The sequence below is a fragment of the Equus quagga genome, chromosome 7 (assembly GCF_021613505.1).
Source record: "Equus quagga isolate Etosha38 chromosome 7, UCLA_HA_Equagga_1.0, whole genome shotgun sequence".
Lineage (NCBI taxonomy): Eukaryota > Metazoa > Chordata > Mammalia > Perissodactyla > Equidae > Equus > Equus quagga.
Window position 1 is genome coordinate 111,104,143 of NC_060273.1, and position 15,622 is coordinate 111,119,764.

Genomic DNA, 15,622 nt, shown 5'->3' on the forward strand with positions numbered 1-15,622 from the left:
TTCATTTTCTTTCAAAGGGTTCACCTCATTAGGTTAGGCCACTCAAATTCTCTCCCTCTTGCTTCACCCAGAGTCAACTGATTAGTGTCCTAATCACAGAAGTAATATCTTGTCACATTCACCTATCCTGCTCGCACTCAGGGGAGGAGATTATAGAAGATGTGGACACCAGAGGACAGAAATCATGAGGACCATCTTATTCTGCTTGCTGCAACTGACCACAGCAAAAAAAGGTTTAAATCATATGATCCAACTTTGATAGCAGTGTATATATGCATCTGCAATTAGATAAAAAATATGTGAAAGCATAGCCATAAATGTCATTGGTAATTGATTTGGGATAGTGAGATTTTTCTTGTTTTTCAGATGGTTGTTTCATTGTCCCCTAAAGTTTTCTGTATAATGTAAAATTTTATTTTGCTTTATAATGAGCGTATATTATTTAAGTAATCAGAAATAGGGTATTTTTATTATTAAAGATAGAAAATAGCCCTGTGTATTATGTTTACATTTAGGTTACAAACAAATGTTTTAGGAAAGCATTTAATGAGTATAAATGAGAATATTTTGAGACACAGCCTTTGGTAAGTTGTATAATCATATAGTTATACTGCACTTATTTAATTCAGAAGAAATTGAGTTCTATCAAATTCATTTCTGCTATTTAATCATAGTAGTTCTCTTCTACATCTAAAATTCTGATCGTTACTCCAAATTAATAATTAATACATAAGATCCAATACCATTGAGTGGATTCTTAGTCTGTTTTGATATTTCTTGGAAGAAGTGTATTATTTCTTTAAAAATTTATTATTACTTTAAAATTGTGACCATTTAGTTATTGATTAACAGATGGTAATTTAAACATAGATACCTATAGAATTCTAGTTATACAATTTACCATTGATTTGCAGGTTAAGAACATTTTAGTTTGCAGTGCATATAACTTGTATCACTATAAAGACATTATACATATTAAAATTAGCCTTGTTAATATATTTAATAACATAAACATTTTAGGATACCATGTATAGAGAGTGACCTTAATGATTAAAATAATTTTTTCTGAGATGAAAGGATTCATGTTCCTGAAGTAGCAGATATGTGGTTTATGTAAATAGAAAATTATTTGTACCAGAGCATATATATTCATGTTGTGTGGTGTTCCTAGATAGAGATAGATAGATGAATTAGCATTTAAACCAGAGTTAATGTATACATTTCAGGTGAAAATTTGGCATAGATCTTGTCTCATGTTATTTTCAACCTGCACTTAAAATTTTATTTTCTTATATGGTGATCCAGAAGAAGAAAACTGAAGGAGTGGAAGGGTTTGTGAGCATCTGTTGTTTTTATCTACTCAGTAGCCATTCTTCACTCTTCTGGCAACAGAAATATAAGTTTTCCTTTGGGGAAATATCTCCCTCATTGAGATACTTTGAAGGGGCTATAAGTCCAAATGTCCAGTCCTCCACCTGTCAAGGAATGTGAGAGACCATCCTGCCACCCTGGTTAGTTCAATCAACTTCACCCTAAATACTCACTGTGGGCTAACACAAAAGCTGCAAACCGTAAGAGCCCACTCTCCCTGAGTCAACCCTTTGGGGTCACTGTCCATTTATTATAGCTTCTCTGGCTTTGCATTTTATGAAAAGTCAGGCTCTTCATCTCTTCCTCAGTCACCCTATATCTATATCTCCCTTTTTGCTTATGTTTGGTAGTCCATTTTTTCTGTTATTAGTCTGATAAAAGAGGTTCTGCAGAAGATGCTTTGGGATAAATAAAACATATCAACTTGGAAAACTTGTGTACTTTGGAGTCAAAAGAGATCCAGGGATTGGTTACATTTGTCATACTGTAAGTGTGTCCCAGTCCTAAGTGAACCTTGGTGTAGGGTTTTGCTTCCCAAAAGACTGTACATGTTAAATTCACTTTAGTCATTTGTTTCCTTATTATATATGAGGATTACTGAGTAATACTAGCCCTTCTCTATCTACAAGCATTGCAGTTATAACTTATTTGATTATATTAGTGTGTTGCTTTTTAACTATACTTCAGGATATTTAGTAATCATTCTACAGCATGACAATCTTTAAATAGGTCCCATGAGGATGCTTTCAAATGACCCGTGTTGTCTTTTACATCACATCTCATTCCTTAGATGTAAGCACTTAGTGAAAATCATGGTGCCTCATTTTATTTTAGAATGTTGGAAAGAATAAGTGTTCTTTTGGAAAAAAGTTACGCATTACATCCAATGGAGAGTATTTCAGATTTTCTCAGGAGGCATGTCACTGGACATAATTATTTCAAACAATTATTTATGCAATTAATTTTGAGCAATTTTACAATAAAGTCACATATAGCAACGATCTTATTTAAATAAGAATTAAACCATGAAGACAAGCCTTTTAAATTAATTCTTCAGTAACCCTCTACTAAATCATTGTCTTAGCCAGACTCAACTATAGAAAGGAATATGAACTTTTCAGTTTGTAGTCCAGGAAGATATATCTGCTAACAAGAGAGTGTTAACTTTGTATGTTATGAAAGAAAGATGAGACAAGGACGTCCTGTCATAGAAATTGTAGAATAACTTATTTTCATAACACCGTATCTCTTCCTTTCAATATTTTCTTTTAGAGTTTCTCATAAGTCATTGAATAGGTTGATTAAAGAAAGGACTTGATGTCGAGATTGATGTGATCTAATTCAAGTCCAGACTTTTATTGATATATTTAATCTTGATTTAAGGTCCTATTCTAATATGTAGAACATTCCTGCTTGCATTTTTTTGAGAAAAATATCTTTCAAGAATTTATCAATCATAAAATAATAAATAAGAAAATTTGTGTGGAGAAAGGAAAATGGATATATCAATACACTTTTAAAAGTCTGTTTGCTTTGGGAGGCATAAAAACTCTATTTTATCCTTTTCATTTCCTCCATCTTTTTTTTTGCTGAAGAAGATTTGCCCTGAGCTAACATCTGTGCCAATCTTCTTCTATTTTGTGTGTTGGTTGCCGCCACAAGATGGCCACTGATGAGTAGTGTAAGTCCGCACCTGGAAACTGAGACCTGGCTGCCAAAGCAGAGTGTGCTGAACTTAATCACTAGGCCATGGGGACAGCCCCCTCCAACTTCTACTTATATCTTATCTCAAAGATTACACAAGAAGCAAGAAGTTAAAGGAGGAACAGAGGAGCATTAGCAAAAATAGTTTAATATATTTCAAAAATATATTTAAATTTGTGTCCTTAACCTTCAGTTGTAAAATGAGAAGGCAAGAATAGTCTATGTAATACAAATCAACAGTTTTTAAAGCACAAATGTTATCATATTCAGTCATTTTCCATGATCCTGTACTGAAACCTCCTAGAATGACAGTGCTTTTAGAAATCAGTGCACAAAACAAGAGATAAAGAACAAATACTAAGTAAACACAGGTAATAAGAAGGTATGGACATTTTGAGAACTCATTGTAGTGACACTTCTTCACTCTGTGCAACTGAGTCAATTTTCTCAGTGGGTTTAATATTTACAGAGTTATATTAATCATTTGGAATTCCAGTATAATAAAATATAATAATGAGAAATAATAAGTCTGCAAAATGGCGGGGTGAGCTGACCCGGGATTCTCTCCCCTCCAAAATACAACAAAAGATTGGAAGAACTGAATTTCAGAGAATAAACATAATGCCAGCTCGTTAGATACCTACAATACCAAGAAGGTGGAGATCATAACCTTGCTTACACCCTCGGAGGTGCTGGAACGGTAGGAGAGAACATCGCTCCCTCCCCTAGAGTCTGCGATCGCTGCGGCGCGGGTCGGGAGGGAGTGAGGGAGGGGCCGCGTGACCAGGGGATCATCCAGGACTCCTGCCGTTGATTCAGTGGAGACCCGCTGATGGGGGGGAAAGCTTCCGTCTGCGGGGACCCTATAAATCAAGGGCCTTGGGAGACCAGAGAACAGAACTGATCTGAACCCAGACCGGCGCGTGTGAGTAACAGCCCCTCCCCCCCAGCAAAGCCAGTGGGCGCAGCCATCTTGCCCCAAGGTGGAGAGCTAACATGCCACTCTCGACCCCCATCTAGTGGTGACAGGCTGTAACTGCAACTGAATTCTACCACCATGAGAAAAAACCGCTCCTCTACCATCCAGCAATTTATAAAAGCCCCAGACCAGAAGGAAAACAATAAAAACACAGAATTAAGTCCTGAGGACTTGGAATTAGTTAAACTAAGTGATAATGAATTCAGAGCAGCTATAATCAAAAAACTCAATGAGGTAGAGAGAAAGATAGAGAAACAAGCCGAGTTCTGGAGTTACTTCACAAAAGAGATTGAAATTATAAAGAAGAATCAAACAGAATTACTTGAGATGAAAAACACAATGGACCAGATAAAACAGAATACAGATTCCCTGAATGCCCGTGTAGACAACATAGAGGAGCAAATCAGCATAATCGAGGACAGACAGGCTGAATGGCGCCAGACAGAGGAAGAAAGAGAACTAAGAATTAAAAAAAATGAGGAAAATCTCCAAGAGATAATGGATTCAATGAGGAGTAAGAACATAAGGATCATAGGAATTCCTGAGAATATGGGAAAGGAAAATGGAGCAGAAAGTGTGTTTAACGAAATTATTGAAGAGAAATTCCCAAATCTAGGGATCAACGGAGAAATGTGTGTAGAGGAGGGTTTCAGATCTCCTAGATTTGTCAATGTAAAAAGACCCACCGCAAGGCACATAATAGTAAAGTTGGCAAATAGGAATGATAAGGAAAGAATACTCAGGGAAGTAAGAAAAAAAAAGAGAATAACCTATAAAGGAGCCCCTATCAGACTGTCAGCAGATTTCTCTACAGAAACCCTACAAGCTAGGAGAGAATGGAGTGATATATTCAAAGCTTTAAAGGATAAAAACCTTCAGCCAAGAATACTCTATCCAGCAAGAATTTCCTTCAGATATGAGGGAGAAATTAAATCTTTTCCAGACAAACAAAAGTTAAGGGAATTTGTAACTAAAAGCCCTCCATTACAAGAAATCCTCAAGAAGGCTCTCATACTTGAAAAAAGAAAAAAGGGAGAAAGGGGACACAAGCCACAGACTAGGGAGACCAATGGATAGAACCAGAACAGGATAGCAAATATTCAACTATAGCATTAGGGTAAAAGTAAGGAAACTACCAAAACAAGGACGATCTTAGCACTCTACAAATTAATAAGATGAGTTGGAATAAAAAATGAAAATTATTTAGGAGGGGAAGAGCAAAGGGTCTAAATCAGTATTGGTCAAGTAAGTAAGAGACCACCAGAGAATAGACTATATTATACACGAGATTCTAAATACAAACTTCAAGGTAGACACTAAAAGTACAGAACAGAGTCACAAATCATAGATAAGGAAAAATCTAAGAAACCCAGCATAAGAAATTGCAGTATTAAATGGATAGTCTAAAGCACACAGGAAAAGAAACACAGGAAAACAAGATAATGAGCGACAGATTGACAGCATTAAGTCCACATGCATCAATAATCACTCTCAATGTGAACGGATTGAACTCTCCAATAAAAAGACACAGAGTGGCAAAATGGATTAAAGAACAAGATCCAACAATTTGTTGCCTCCAGGAAACACACCTCAGCCCCAAGGACAAACACAGACTCAGGGTGAAGGGGTGGAGGACAATACTTCAAGCAAATAGCAAGGAAAAAAAGGCAGGTGTTGCAATTCTCATATCAGACCAAGTGGATTTCAAAATAAGACAGGTAAAGAGAGACACAGAGGGACAATATATAATGATCAAAGGGACACCTCATCAAGAAGAAATAACGCTTATAAATATCTATGCACCCAACACAGGAGCACCAAGATTCATAAAGCAACTATTGACAGACCTAAAGGAAGATGTTAAAAACAACACAATAATAGTAGGGGACCTCAACACCCCACTCACATCAATGGACAGATCATCCAGACAGAAAATCAACGAGGAAATAGTGGAGCTGAATGAAAAACTAAAACAATTGGACTTAATAGACATATATAGATCACTCCACTCTGAAGGAGCTGAATACACATTCTTCTCAAGTGCACATGGAACATTCTCTAGGATAGACCATATGTTGGGAAACAAGGCAAGCATCTACAAATTTAAAAAAATTGAAATAATAACAAGCATCTTCTCAGATCATAGTGCTGTAAGGCTAGAAATTAATTACAAGAAAAAAGCTGAGAAAGGCACAAAGATGTGGAGACTAAACAACACACTACTGAACAAGCAATGGATCATTGAAGAAATTAAAGAAGAAATAAAAAAATACCTGGAAACAAATGAAAATGATAGCATGCCATACCAACTCATATGGGATACAGCAAAAGCTGTATTAAGAGGAAAATTCATCGCGATACAGGCACATCTTAACAAACAAGAAAAATCCCAAATAAGCAACCTTAAAGCACACCTAACTGAACTAGAGAAAAAAGAACAAATGAAGCCCAAAGTCAGCAGAAGGAGAGAAATAATAAAAATCAGAGCAGAAATAAATACTATTGAAACGAAAAAGGCAGTAGAAAGGATCAATGAGACAAAGAGCTGGTTTTTTGAGAAGATAAATAAAATTGACAAACCACTAGCCAGACTTACAAAGAAAAAAAGGGAGAAAGCTCAAATAAACAAAATCAGAAGTGAGCGAGGAGAAATAACAACAGACTCTGCAGAAATACAACAGATTATAAGAGAATACTACAGAAAACTATATGCCAACAGAATGGATAACCTAGAGGAAATGGATAAATTCTTGGACTCCTACAATCTCCCAAAGCTCACTCAAGAAGAGGCAGACAATTTGAACAGACCAATCACAAGGAAAGAGATTGAAACAGGAATCAAAAACATCCCAAAGAATAAAACCCCAGGACCAGATGGCTTTCCTGGGGAATTCTACCAAACTTTCAGAGAGGATTTAATACCTATCCTTTTCAAGCTATTCCAAAAAATTAGGGAAGATGGAACACTTCCTAACACATTCTATGAGGCCAACATCACGCTGATACCAAAACCTGACAAGGACACCATGAAAAAAGAGAACTACAGGCCAATATCACTGATGACCATAGATGCAAAAATTCTAAACAAAATTTTGGCAACCAGAATTCAGCAATTCATCAAAAGAATCATACATCAGGATCAGGTGGGATTCATACCAGGGACACAGGGATGGTTCAACATCCGCAGATCAATCAACGTGATACACCACATCAACAAACTGAGGAATAAAAAGCACATGATCATCTCAATAGATGCAGAGAAGGCATTTGACACGATCCAACAGCCATTTATGATAAAAACTCTGAACAAGATGGGCATAGAAGGAAACTACCTCAACATAATAAAGGCCATATACGACAAACCCATAGCCAACATCATACTCAATGGGCAAAAACTGAACCCCATCCCCCTGAAAACAGGAACGAGACAAGGATGCCCTCTATCACCACTCTTATTTAACATAGTACTGGAGGTCCTGGCCAGAGCAATCAGGCAAGAAAAAGGAATAAAAGGAATCCAAATAGGGAGGGAAGAAGTGAAACTCTCGCTGTTTGCAGACGACATGATCTTATATATAGAAAACCCCAAAGAATCCATTGGAAAACTGTTAGAAGTAATCAACAACTACAGCAAAGTTGCAGGGTATAAAATCAATTTGCATAAATCAGTAGCATTTCTATACTCCAGTAATGAACCAACAGAAAAAGAACTCAAGAATACAATACCATTCACAATCGCAACAAAAAGAATAAAATACCTTGGGGTAAATTTAACTAAGGAAGTGAAGGACCTATATAATGAAAATTACAAGGCCTTTCTGAGAGAATTGGATAACGACATAGGAGATGGAAAGACATTCCATGTACATGGATTGGAAGAATAAACATAGTTAAAATGTCCATTCTACCTAAAGCAATCTACAGATTCAATGCCATCCCAATCAGAATCCCAATGACGTTCTTTACAGAATTAGAACAAAGAATCCTAAAATTAATATGGGGCAACAAAAGACCCCGAATTTCTAAAGCAATCCTGAGAAAAAAGAACAAAATGGGAGGCATCACAATCCCTGACTTCAAAACATACTACAAAGCTACAGTAATCAAAACAGCATGGTACTGGTACAAAAACAGGTGCACAGATCAATGGAACAGAATTGAAAGCCCAGAAATAAAACCACACATCTATGGACAGCTTATCTTTGACAAAGGAGCTGAGGGCATACAATGGAGAAAAGAAAGTCTTTTCAACAAATGGTGCTGGGAAAACTGGAAAGCCACATGTAAAAGAATGAAAATTGACCATTCTTTTTCACCATTCACCAAAATAAACTCAAAATGGATTAAAGACCTAAAGGTGAGACCTGAAACCATAAGGCTTCTGGAAGAAAACGTAGGCAGTACACTCTTTGACATCAGTATTAAAAGGATCTTTTCGGACACCATGCCTTCTCAGAGAAGGGAAACAATAGAAAGAATAAACAAATGGGACTTCATCAGATTAAAGAGCTTCTTCAAGGCAAATGAAAACAGGATTGAAACAAAAAAACAACCCACTAACTGGGAAAAAATATTTGCAAGTCGTATTTCTGACAAAGGCTTAATATCCTTAATATATAAAGAACTCTCGCAACTCAACCACAAAACATCAAACAACCCAATCAAAAAATGGGCTGGAGACATGAACAGACATTTCTCCAAAGAAGATATACTGATGGCCAATAGGCACATGAAAAGATGCTCATCATCGCTGATCATCAGGGAAATGCAAATCAAAACTACACTAAGATATCACCTTACACCCATTAGAATGAGAAAAATATCTAAAACTAATAGCAACAAATGTTGGAGAGGTTGCGGAGAAAAAGGAACCCTCATACACTGCTGGTGGGAATGCAAACTGGTGCAGCCACTATGGAAAACAGTATGGAGATTCCTCAAAAAACTAAAAATAGAACTACCATACGATCCAGCCATCCCACTACTGGGTATTTATCCAAAGAGCCTGAAGTCAGCAATCCCAAAAGTCCTGTGCACCCCAATGTTTATTGCAGCACTGTTTACAATAGCCAAGACGTGGAAGCAACCTAAGTGCCCATCAACAGACGAATGGATAAAGAAGACGTGGTACATATATACAATGGAATACTACTCAGCTGCAAAACAGAACAAAATCATTCCATTTGCAATAACATGGATGGACCTTGAGAGAATTATGTTAAGTGAAATAAGCCAGCGAGAGAAAGATAATCTGTGTATGACTCCACTCATATGAGGAATTTAAAACTATGGACCAAGAACAGTTTAGTGGATACCAGGGGAAAGGTGGGGTGGGGGGTGGGCACAAAGGGTGAAGTGGTGCACCTACAACATGACTGACAAACATTAATGTACAATTGAAATTTCACAAGATTGTAACCTATCAATAACTCAAAAAAAATAATAAAAAAAAAATTAAAAAAAGAAATAATAAGTCTACTTAGCTTCTAAGTTATTCATAATATGCATGATCTGGTCAAGTAATTAGTTTATAAACTCAATCATCTATGGCTAGATTAGAGAAAACAGCCTTCCATTTTCTATGTACTATTCAGAAAAGAGTTGCTCTTTCGGGTGTGTTTAAAGCAGTTTTGAATTCATAATTTGTTGTTTCCTCATCCAAACTTAAGAAAAGCAAAAATGGAAATATTTAAATAAGTAGGTTTTCAAAATTATGAGACAGTTGGATTCCACGATTTCTTACTTTCGGGCTATAACCTGTTTATATTAGTAGTAATTTTTAATGATAAATATTCAGAATGCTATTTTTGAATCTGACCCTACTCTTGACAGGACGAAAAGTGACTGTTGTTATCTCAGAAAGGCAAGATTATTTTTTATGGCCTCATAGCTCTTTAGTGATATGACAAATCATCTCTTCTGCCAACTTGAACTTGTAGTCAGGGACTAATGATTAGGATTGCCATCAGAGACGTCTTTTAGTCCTAAAGCCACAACTTGGACAATTTTCCTTTAATTATGAATCTTTCTGAAGGGGCCAGGCATTACATTGGAAGTCACCAGTATGAAGTACGGAAATATTGGTTAGAACCAGAAGCAAAAATCTAGTTCTGAATGGGAACAATGATAGAGAAACCTGACAAAGGAGTCACTCGTGTTTCCTAAATCATGTAGAATAGATTACCTCCCACTGAGGCTATATAAGGTCCTTTATTACAATATTTTGGTCTCCATCAGTGTGCAATGTGACACAAAGAGCTAGGTTGATAAACTACGTTAACCTCATATAAGTCTGTGGGAATATGGGTTAAAAGTAATTAGTATACACGAAAGCTTTGAGCATCCTTTAATCTTTCCTACAGTTCATAGTGAATTATTTAAAACTTTTGCTATCTCAAACTGCATAACATAGTAGAGAGTACAAAGTAGCATGAGTTTCTTGTGGGGTCAGGAGCAAATATCTAGAACAGTGGTCAATGATTATTTGTGAATTTGCACTAATTTTCACATTGTCAATACTAAGTGATAACAAGCTTTTAACATGATATAATAATAGTAACACCTTATATCTGGAATGACGTTATTATTTTTCATACAGTTTCTTTCTAACGAGTAATTGTTTCTGGCACTCCTCACAGATGTCCAGTTATCAGTCTTTACTCTAAATAAAGACTGAGATGGAAGGTGGCAGTGATTCAGTATTTATATGCCTGTCCAGTACAGTTTTTATTTGGGAGCATGTTTCAGGGAGAATACCAGAAAGAGTCAGTCTGATGGCTATCTTTGTAATTGTATTTCTAATTTTGCTTCATCTATCATAGAGATAGATGAAGCAAGATTAAAATGTAAGTTATGAAACTGAAAAAAAAGAATAAATAGAAGGAAGTAAGTTGTGATAACTGCATTGCTGTTTCCCTTGGAGAGATGGTTTTGGAGACTTTGCGTCTCTGAGAATAGATTTTAAAATTTGTTAATGATTCTTTGTAATCAGCATAGCTCCCCAGAGAGCAGAAACTATCTCAAGCAGAGTTCTCTTCATCTTTCACGAGCAACACTTCAATACTAGTGACTCACCACTTGCTTTGCATTATGTCATTGAGGAGTCTCCTGGCTACTGTCACCTTGTGGAATGGAAGCACAATCCATTTGCTTTGCCACATAAGCCATCCTTGAAATGTGGTCAGAGTTCATTATGCTGCTCGTGCCTCATTTAGGCCCAGGCATGGAGGGACATAAAACTGAAAACGTAGCTTGAGGCACAGACAGAATGGATTTCAGTTTTGTAAGGAATTAGAAATTGCTTTAGGATAGGTGGATTTTATACAGATAGGAAATAAATGTCCTCAAAGAAAAACTAACCCATAGAGGGAAAGAGTATAAATATGAGGAGAATGCTGGCAGAAGGGACAAGCACACAAAGAGAATGAAAATGACAAAGAGGTGTATATGAAAACCTATTAAGAAGGAGTGTTATGAAAATGTGCCTACTAAAACAGAAAGCAAATGCGCCACTAGCAGTCTGAAGGAAAATAATGCTCATATATCTGGCCCAAACTGCAAAAGGAAATAAATTTGAGAAAGGCAGTTATTGTTGAACATGTATACAAAACAAAAAGGCAATAAAATCTATGAGATTTGGAATCACATGCATTTTGTTACAAGTGTGATAGTGTGAGAGTAACTGAAATTTGATAGAAAAATAAATAACTGGAGTATCAGTATAACAAAATACAAGCTGTTTTGGAAATACTCAGAGGGGTAGTGTGAAGATCAAGGAATCACCTACTTTTTCCGTGGCTATTACTTTCATATAAGAAAGTATCTTATATGTAAGTTTTATACTCAACTGATTGCCTTATGAATAAAAGCTGAAGTAAAAGTAAATTGGTAAAAAAAAAGTAAATTCTTGGTCAAGGTTAGTCAGTAAAAGGAACAAATACCCTAAGCATACCTTTAATAGGGTTGCATTTTTAGTGGTTCCTAAATGCACACTGTAATTTTTTTTTCCTGGGATTTGTGAATATTGCTTCTTTTTTTTTGCCATTTACCTTGTGACCAATTTTCCCACCCTGTGTAACATTGTAATCACTGCCCCTTTTCCATGGTGCTCCACTATCTATATATCTGCCTGTCGTCTCTCTATGGATCTATTTATCTACCTATTTTTCTAATTCTGTTTTCTAATTCTATCCATACACGCACAATACATATACACAGATAGATACTTATTTGTTTATTATTTTACAATTCTATTTGCACTAATGCAGGCTGGGAGGCTTTTGAACTTTTTCTGAAAGAAATTTAAGGATAAAATTTTGGAAGTTTCTGAGGTTCCTGAAGCCATATTGTGAATGAGATCCCGCTCTGATTTACCACTTTCTCCATAATATTTGTCCAGAAAATGGAGAAACGTTTGTTTGGAGGTCTGGTAAGTAGACAGACTCATTTTCTGGTCACACTACACTTAACTAATTTTCTGATAGTAGATCTTTAAAAGTCATCCAATGGCAACCTATATTGTGTGCTATCTTTGGGTAAGAAAGTGGAAAACTATCTATAGAAAACATATAACAAGATCAAAGCTGCTTTACAACTTCCAATCCACCATTTTTAGTTGTCTGAATGAGGCAAGTAACTTCACCCCTCTAAGCCTCTGGTTTCCTCATATGTCAACTAGAACGTATAATAAAAACTGCCTTGAATTATTGTTTATAATAAAATAGTAAATATGAGTGTTTAGCACAGTGCCTGACACGTAAAAAGTACTTAATGAAAGTTAATTATTATTACTGTAAGATGAAGATATGCATATATATAATTACAGAGACATATAGTAAAATTTTAAGGTGGTTCATACTAAAATTGCAGGACATTCCGCTTAGCACAGGAGGGAGGGAGATATTGAGATGGTTTGCAGACATTGGAGGAAGGCTGGCTAGGGAGAAGGGGAAGATGAAACTGAAGCAATAGGAGCAGAATGTGGAAAGTGGACAGTGCCACAGAGACAGAATTTAACATGCCATGATTCTAGAAGAATGCGTATACAGAGTGCTTTCGTTTTGCAGCTTACTTGATTGCTTTACATAAATTAAGTTTTGACAGTCTTGACTTTTTATTTGAACCCAGCTGGAATGTCTTCTGGCATGTTTGATAATGTGCTTTGCCCTGAAAGACGGATGAACCAATTCTCCAATTGTTGCAACAGTAAGATTTTTCTTTTCTTTAGTAATTTCCACTCTAGTGATAGCCCCAAAACCAGATTGTCTTTGCGCTATTGCCCATCCCGCAATTAAGGGAAAGGTCAAATTTCACCTTTTTCTTGTCTTCTTGAAACTCTCCCAAGACGTGTCTTGGGGTTTTATTGAAATTCACTAGATTGTGAAAGGGGATCTTTGTCAGAAGTGAGGATCAGGAACATAATGCTGAATGTTGGCAAGTTCTTGGATATTTATAAGCTCATCAGAATTGAGAGACACTGTTGAGAAAAGATGTAAACATTTCAGCAACCACTGTGGAATTTTCTGCTGCTTTTGTGACATGAAAAAAGCTTTCTTATTTCTTTAGTGCATTGGTTATAGCATATGCCTCTTCTCTAAATTCTAAATTTAAAAACTTCAGAAGTTTGTTTCTCTGTGGTTTGCACGCTTGTGTTGCATTGGTTGCAAAAGCCTTAAAGTTGAAAGCAAATTGAGAAGTATTGATTCAGCCTATGCTTAGAGAGAGTAGCTTAGAAAAATAAAATCATTTGATTGTATCGTAGATCTTTGTTATAAAGCAGTAGTTTCTTTCTTTGACCCAATGCACTTTCTAAAACAGGTTTGAAGTAATTCTTAATATAGACTTCGTAGACCCTGTTTTTCTTAAAATGTAGGAACACTGTATTATACTGAATAGATTACTAATGTTTAAATACAGTATTTAAAAATTTCTAAGCAATTTGTATTTTCTCTTTAAAATAAAAGTGCTTTGTCGAAAGTTGAATGACCAGCTGTCCTTGTTTGCCTGAGCCCAAGAGGTTTCTTAGACTTGACTTTTAGTGCTCATACTGGACAGTCCTGGGCAAACCTGGGTGGTTGGTTACCCTAAATGTATTGCACAAATGGGTAGTGTATATAAAATAGAAGAACATCTGTGTGGCCTGCATCTGCCATATAACCACATTTTAAATTCAACCAATAGTAATTACCTCAGAGTCTTAGATAGGATTCAATACATTCCAACAATTTTTCTTCATGAATATATTTCTATAAACAGCAACTCTGTTGGAGTATCTATGGTCATTTTCAAATGAAATGTATTTGCAGCAAGGAAATCAGCATTTAGTATCAATGATAATATTCATAAAATTTTTGCTATTTAAGGTGAGATAATAAATTATGGGTCAGATTAAAAGGGAAAACAAATGTAATATGTAACTGCGAAGATGGTAGTCATAGATACTAAAGGAAGAAAGAAGTAATAAGGAAAACCCCACAGCTACAATCGATCCTTTTTCTATTTCTAAATTCCTGTTGTATTTCTAGAGTCCATTAAAATTTAAGGTAGTACTTTAGGAAAACCGAAGACAATCAGATGCTAATCTAGGATAATTTGTTTCAGATGGAATATTGATTGAACCATACAGTATTAGGCAAATATTTTGCATTATTTATGAGCATTAGCTAGTAAGCATTTTATGTATTGCTTCAACTATATTAACAGGGATAAACAAAACAACACCAACAACAGTTAACAAATGCTTAAAAAGTTCTGAAAGTCATTTGAGACAGAATTTTTTTGTATATAAAGACTTTAAAATCTCCCCTTGACATCAATTAATTATCCAGATATTGCTCCATTTCTTTGCTTTCCATCACAGCAAAACTTTGTATATGTATACATCAGGTTTTCAGCCTCTATTTTCTCACATATCATATTATTTGTGTGTATATACTTATTTATGTATGTAGCTATGATTTTTCCAGTGTGTTCAAAATACTTAACAAAATGCCCATTAATATCCTAACACCTTTGTTGTTGAGTAGGCATCTCAAGCATAGGAGGCAACATGTAATTTTTTATCCCAATCTGTGCCTCTCTCTTTTCCTCATCTCAGTAACTTGCATCATCAACCACCTGCCAAATGAAATTGAAATTCAAGGCATATAACTGATTCCTCTCTTTCTCTCTTTCTAGAATATTGTGCGGTACTTAGTTTGAGCACAACAAATGTATTGTTAAATCTCTTAATAAATATTAATTATATTTAGACAAACATAAAATTGAAGTAGAAACTAATCTGTATCAAGCAACTCCTCTGGGTAAGAAACTTCATACACATTTAATTCATGTGTCTTTAATGATAAGAAACATTTAAATAGCACTTTGCAGTTTATGAAGCACATTCACAAAATGTATTTACTCACTTGCTCATAACCATTTTGGGAAGATATGGAGAATTGTAAGCTCCTTGAAGGCAAGAATCATGCTTTCTCTATTTCTTTATCCACAGCTTGGAACAAAGTACAAGTTTAGTGGATGTTTTTGAGGGAACATAGTAACTCACTTAAAACTCTCTCTATTGAGTAG